This window comes from Macaca mulatta, chromosome 1 (assembly GCF_049350105.2).
Source record: "Macaca mulatta isolate MMU2019108-1 chromosome 1, T2T-MMU8v2.0, whole genome shotgun sequence".
Lineage (NCBI taxonomy): Eukaryota > Metazoa > Chordata > Mammalia > Primates > Cercopithecidae > Macaca > Macaca mulatta.
The window spans coordinates 59685905-59691899 of record NC_133406.1 but is presented as its reverse complement, the minus strand read 5'-3'; the positions used below and the strand labels follow the sequence as shown (position 1 = coordinate 59691899).

Below are 5995 nucleotides of genomic sequence, written 5' to 3'. Positions count from 1 at the left end.
ACACGTTGTTTATTTTACCTTTTTTGAATTACTAATGTTTATTTTTCAAAACGAAGGAAGCATTTTCTTTTTTTTTTTCCTGAGGAAACACCAATTTTAATTTAAAGAGAACAAAATCAGAAAAATATCTGTGAGAATAATGGAGCAAAACAAGTCCTGAAAAAGAGTCCTGCATCTTGGTCATGTTTATTGGAAGAGCTTGAGAAAAATGAAAATACCATTTAGCTTAAGAAGTTGTGAGTTAGGCTGGGTGCAGTAGCTCACGCCTGTAATCCCAGCACTTTGGGAGGCCGACGTGGGCCAATCACGAGGTCAGGAGATCGAGACCATTCTCACTAACATGGTGAAACCCGGTCTCTACTAAAAATATAAAAAATGAGGCGGGTGTGGTGGCGGGCGCCTGTAGTCCCAGCTACTAGGGAGGCTGAGGCAGGAGAATGGCGTGAACCCGGGAGGCGGAGCTTGCAGTGAGCCGAGATCGCACCACTGCACTCCAGCCTGGGTGATACAGTGAGACTCCGTCTCAAAAAAAGAAAAAAAAAGAAGTTGTGAGTTATCTGCAAATCAACTCATCTCAGGAGTGGAAGAATCCCTGTAATTATTTCTTAATATCAACATGTATGCAGGTTTCTCTTTTGAATGTCTTCTACATTTAGAGCGGCCACTGTGCAAAGTCTCCTGCTTTCCATACAGGACAAATTCTTTGTTTCAGCCAACTCTCAGTGGAGGGGCAACCAGGACAACACCATCTCCCCTGACAAAGACCATTAGAAGATTCCGTTTTGTTGACTTATGTATCTCTTCATATGTTTCTTCATCAATTTCTATAGTAGTCACAGTGTCTTCCACATCTCCCAAGGTCATATTTAAATGTTGATCATAAGCATGTGATCTGCCTGGAAGCTCTCAGTCATTTCTTATTTTCACATCAATTTGCTCATCTAGGCTGAGCCTGATAAGATCCAGGGGCTCCTCTACAGTGCTGGTAGTTTGATGCTGGTCTATGTCCTCCACCATGTTTCAAACCCTGCGCCCTTTCCCGCCTCATTTTCTTCTTCTTTTTTTTTTTTTTTTTTCCCTTCCAACTACATCCTACATGATGTCTTCCTTTTTGTTTTAACAGACATACAGGCTTTTTATAAAGGAAAATTCAGGCAATATGGAAAGGCATTAAGACAAAAGTAAAAATTATGCATCATATCGTTATCCAAAGATAGTTGTTGTTATTAAGCTGATATCATCCTCCCAGGCTATTTTCTTTTTTCTTTTTTCTTTTTCTTTTTTTTTTTTGAGACGAAGTCTCGCTCTTTTCCCCCAGGCTGGAGTGCAATGGCATGATCTCGGCTCACTGCAACCTCCCCTCCCAGGTTCAAGCAATTCTCCTACCTCAGCCTCCTGAGTAGCTGGGATTACAGGCGCCTGCCACCACGCCCGGCTAATTTTTGTATTTTTAGTAGAAACGTGGTTTCACCATGTTGGCCAGGTTTGTCTCGAACCCCTGACCTCAGGTGATCCGCCCACCTCAACCTCCCAAAGTGCAGGATTACAGGTGTGAGTCACTGCGCCCGGCTTCCCAGACCGTTTTCTTTTCCTTTTTTTTTTTTTTTTTAGAAGGAGTCGCACTCTGTTGTCCAGGCTGGAGTGCAGTGGCGCAATCTAGGCTCACTCCACCTCCCAGGTTCAAGCAATTCTCCTGCCTCAGCCTCCAGAGTAGCTGGGATTATAGGTGTGTGCCACCACGCCTGGCTCATTTTTGTGTTTTTAGCAGAGATGAGGTTTCACCTTGTTGGCCAGGCTGGTCTCAAACTCTTGATTGCTTTCCTTGCCCTCCCAAAGTGTTACAATTACAGGCATGAGCCACCTCGCCTAGCTCCAGACTGTTTTCTATGCATACATATACCCATAGTTATTTCTACATTTTAAAACCAAAATTGAGAAATATTATGCATGGTGTTTTGCGGTCAGCCTTTTTCACTTAACAGTATGTAATGAACAATATTCCATGTCATTAAATACAGATCATTGTTTATAATGATTGCATAGTGTTTCATTTTAGGGATATGACAATTTATTTAACAGATCACCTATCTTTGGGCTTTTTAAAAATAGAGATGGGGTCACACTATGTTGTCCATGCTGGTCTCAGACTCCTGGGCTCAAGTAATCCTTTCACCTTGGCCTCCCAAAGTACTGGGAGACATTGCACTCCAGCCTGGGCAACAAAAGCAATACTCTGTCTCAAAAAAAAAAAAAAAAAAAAAAAAACCTAAAAGCATTAAAAATAATTTTTGTTTTGTTTTTTCTGAGGTGGAGTCTCACTCTGTTGCCCAGGCTGGAGTACAGTGATTCAATCTCCACTCACTGAAACCTCCGCCTCCCAGGTTCATGCCATTCTCCTGCCTCACCCTCCCGAGTAACTGGGACTACAGGCGCCCGGCCCCGTGCCCAGCCAATTTTTTTTTTTTGTATTTTTAGCAGAGATGGGGTTTCACCGTGTTAGCCAGGATGGTCTCGATCTCCTGACCTAGTGATCCACCTGCCTCGGCCTCCCGAAGTGCTGGGATTACAGGCGTGAGCCACCGCACCCAGCCTAAAAATACTTTTCTATGGCAAAAAATTCAAATGGGGCCAGGCGCGGTGGCTCATGCCTGTAATCTCAGAACTTTGGGAGGCCGAGGAAGGTGAATCACCGGAGGTCAGGAGTTTGAGACCAGCCTGACCAACATGAAGAAACCCCATCTCTACTAAAGATACAAAAATTAGCAGGGCGTGGTGGCAGGTGCCTGTAATCCCAGCTATTCAGGAGTCTGAGGCAGGAGAATCACTTGAACCCAGGAGGCAGAGGTTGCAGTGAGCCGAGACCATGCCATTGAACTCCAGCCTGGGCAACAAGAGCAAAACTCAGTCTCAAAAAAAAAAAAAAGAAAAGAAAAATTCAAGTGGTCCCATAGGTTATATTATAAAGAGTCTCCTCACCTATTCTGACTTCCATTCCTATTCCAGAAGGAACGCAGTTTATCAGTTTCTTTTACGCCCTTCCAGAGATTCTCTCCTTTCTTTGTCACTCACACATACACACAGTAAACTATACACACTGTTCTACATCTGCTTTTTTCACTCAATCTGTTTTGGAGATTGGCCCACATAAATTCATGCAGAATCACCTCATTTTTTTTTTCAGTGCACTGTAATTTTTTTAACTACTTCTATATTAGTAGAGATTTAGGCATCATGCTTAAGATTCATGCATAAGCTCTGAAATCAGACTGCTTGAGTTTAAGTACTGGCTCCACAATTTACTAGTTGTAAAATCTTGAGCAATTGACTGACATTCTTAGTGCCTTAGTTTTCTCATCAATAAAATGGAAATGACATAGACTCACCTCAAAATGCGGTTGTGAGGATTCAGAGTTTGCATCTGTAAAACATTAACAAGATCTGGCACGTAGGACCACTTATAGAACGACTTTTTCTCTCTTTTTTTTTTTTTTTTTTTGAGACGGAGTCTCGCTCTGTCGCCCAGGCTGGAGTGCAGTGGCCAGATCTCAGCTCACTGCAAGCTCCGCCTCCCGGGTTCCCGCCATTCTCCTGCCTCAGCCTCCCGAGTAGCTGGGACCACAGGCGCCGCCACCTCGCCCGGCTAATTTTTTGTGTTTTTAGTAGAGACGGGGTTTCGCCGTGTTAGCCAGGATGGTCTCGATCTCCTGACCTTGTGATCCGCCTGTCTCGGCCTCCCAAAGTGCTGGGATTACAGGCTTGAGCCACCGCGCCCGGCCCTTTTTCTCTCTTTTTATTTTTGAAACAGGGTCTGGCTCTGTCACCCAAGCTGGAGTGCAGTAGTGTGATCTTGGCTCAAAGCAACTTCTGCCTCCTGGACTCAAGTGATCCTCCCAGTCAGCCTCCCCAGTAGCTGGGACTACAGGCTCATGCCACCACGCCCAGCTAATTTTTTGTATTTTTTGTAGAGGCAGAGTTTTGCCATGCTGGCCAGGCTGTCTCAAACTCCTGGGCTAGGCCGGGCGCGGTGGCTCAAGTCTGTAATCCCAGCACTTTGGGAGGCCGAGACGGGCGGATCACGAGGTCAGGAGATCGAGACCATCCTGGCTAACACCGTGAAACCCCGTCTCTACTAAAAAAAAATACAAAAAACTAGCCGGGCGAGGTGGCGGGCGCCTGTAGTCCCAGCTACTCCGGAGGCTGAGGCAGGAGAATGGCCTAAACCCGGGAGGCGGAGCTTGCAGTGAGCTGAGATCCGGCCACTGCACTCCAGCCCGGGCTACAGAGCAAGACTCCGTCTCAAAAAAAAGAAAAAAAAAAAACTCCTGGGCTCAAGTGATCCTCCCGCCTTGGCCTCCCAAAGTGCTGGGATTACAGGCATGAGCCCCACACCTGGGCAAATGACTTGTTTTTTATTTGTCTCCAAATACAAATAATTGTTTTCCAAAAAATACTGCAATGACTCTTCTTGTACCAATATGAAAGTATATCTGAAGAATAAGTCACTAGAAATTAAATAGTTTCTGTTCTACATAAGCTGTCCAGCATCTGGCCAGGCATGGTGACACATGACTGTAATCCCAGCACTTTGGTAAGCCAAGGCGAGGGGATTGCCTGAGTTCAGGAGTTTAAGACCAGCCTGGGCAACATGGCAAAACCCTATCTCTACCAAAAATACAATAAATTAGCTGGGCATGGTGGTGCATGCCTGTGATCTCCCCTGCTGAGGCTGAGGTGGAAGGATTCCTTGAACCTGGGAGGCAGAGGTTGCAGTGAGCCAAGATTGCATACTACTGCACTCCTGCCCAGGCAACAGAGTGAGACACTGTCTTAAAAAAAAAAAAAAAAGATATCTAACACTTTATAAAAAATTATGAGATGCACACAAAAATTCAAACATGGCTGGGTATGGTGGCTCATGCCTGTAATCCCAGCACTTCGGGAGGCCGAGGCAGGCAGATCACTTGAGGTCAGGAGTTCGAGACCAGCCTAGCCAACATGGTGAAACCCCATCTCCACTAAAAAATACAAAAATTAGCTGGTCATGGTGGTGCGTGCCTGTCGTCTCAGCTACTCGAGAGGCTGAGGCAGGAGAATTGCTTGAACCTGGGAGGTGGAGGTTGCAGTGAGCTGAGACTGTGCCACTGCATGCCAGCCTGGGCGAGACAGCGAGACTCTGTCTCAAAATAAAACAAAATAAATAAAAATACAAAAATTAGCCAGGTGCAGTGGTGCATGCCTGTAATCTCAGCTACTCAGGAAGCTGAGACATGAGAACTGTTTGAACCCGGGAGGCAGAGGTTGCAGTGAGCCAAGATGGTGCCACTGCACTCCAGCCTAGGCAACAGAGTGACACCCTGTCAAAAATTAAAAATAAAAAACAACAACAAAAAAAAGGAGATAGAGATAAAGGCTATCTTCTTTTTTTTTTTTTTTTTTTTTGAGACGGAGTCTCGCTGTGTCGCCCAGGCTGGAGTGCAGTGGCCGGATCTCAGCTCACTGCAAGCTCTGCCTCCCGGGTTTTTACGCCATTCTCCTGCCTCAGCCTCCCGAGTAGCCGGGACTACAGGCGCCCGCTACCTCGCCCGGCTAGTTTTTTGTATTTTTTAGTAGAGACGGGGTTTCACCGTGTTAGCCAGGATGGTCTCGAACTCCTGACCTTGTGATCCGCCCATCTCGGCCTCCCAAAGTGCTGGGATTACAGGCTTGAGCCACCGCGCCCGGCAAGGCTATCTTCAATGGGCTCATCAGTAGACTCAAAACAGCTGAGGAAAGAATGAATTTTTTTTTTTTTTTTGAGACAGAGTCTCGCTCTATCTCCCAGGCTGGAGTGCAGTGGCGTGATCTCTGCTCACTGCAACCTCTGCCTCCCGGGCTCAAGCAATTCTCCTGCCTCAGCCTCCTGAGTGGCTGGGATTACAGGCATGCACCACTACGCCCAGCTAATTTTTGTATTCTTAATAGAGACGGGGTTTCACCATGTTGGCCAGGCTGGTCC

The 5995-nt window shown here is 46.1% G+C and overlaps 1 pseudogene; it reads right to left on the bottom strand.

Moving 5' to 3' along the window:
- Window positions 1-597: 597 nt before the first annotated feature.
- Window positions 598-1041, bottom strand: LOC100428426 (U6 snRNA-associated Sm-like protein LSm3 pseudogene; annotated as a pseudogene).
- Window positions 1042-5995: the final 4954 nt, after the last annotated feature.